This window comes from Elephantulus edwardii, unplaced genomic scaffold (genome assembly GCF_000299155.1).
Source record: "Elephantulus edwardii isolate Elephantulus edwardi_28Jun2011 unplaced genomic scaffold, EleEdw1.0 scaffold00181, whole genome shotgun sequence".
NCBI classification, from domain to species: domain Eukaryota; kingdom Metazoa; phylum Chordata; class Mammalia; order Macroscelidea; family Macroscelididae; genus Elephantulus; species Elephantulus edwardii.
In genome coordinates, this window is record NW_006399931.1 from 2,001,927 (window position 1) to 2,002,901 (window position 975).

Below are 975 nucleotides of genomic sequence, written 5' to 3' on the forward strand. Positions count from 1 at the left end.
TCTGATGTCAGCAATGCTTTCCCTCTTTCTGAATTCAGCTTGTATTTCTGGCAGTTCCCTGTTGATGCACTTCTTTTCCAATTTTGATTAATCTTCAGCAAATATTCACTAATGTGTGATATTAATGATATTGTTAGATAACTTCCACATGTTGTTGAATCACTCTATTTTTGAAATGGACACAAATATGCATCTCTTTTAGCTGGTTTTCCAGGTAGTCATCTTCTAAATTTCTTGACACAGTAAATGAGCATGTGCAGGGCTGTAGCTGTTGCTGAAACACCTGAAATGCTAACCCATTGGTTCCTAGAGCCTTACTTAGTGTCAATGCCTTTAATGCAGCTTAGACTTCTTTCTTGGTATTATAGTTCTTTTTTTTTTTTTTTTTGGTATTATAGTTCTTGATTACATGCTGTTCTTTAAATTGTTCAATATTGGTCAATTCTTCTCAGTATTGTGACTCTGTGTCTCTGTATATTGCTTTCATCTTTTGATACTCACCATGCCATTCATTATTTTGCCCATAGGACCATTAGTATTGCAAGTCGAGGCTTGAATTTGTTTAGTTCTTTCAGCTTGAGAAATGCCAAGTGTGTTCTTCCTTTTTGCTTTTCTAACTTCATGTCTTTTTACTTTTCTTTATAGTATTTTGCTTTGTCCTTTCAAGCTGCCCCATACGTTCTCTGAAGTCATAATTTCTTTCACTTTAGCTTCTTTATTTAGAAGAGCAGGAGTGGCATCCACTTCCTAAACAACATGCCTCTGGAAACTATGAACTTTGATAAATGATGATAGACACAGAAAGGCTTCAGGACTTTTGTTCATAGGGTCACTATGAGTGGTGCTCAACTCGACGACAGTTAACAACATAACAGCATTTAGAGGAGCACGTTTCAGAGTCTCTTCTAACATCTATTTATCTATTTTTAAATTTTCTGTATTTCCCACAACTCCTCTGGTTTTTATTTTTTTTTT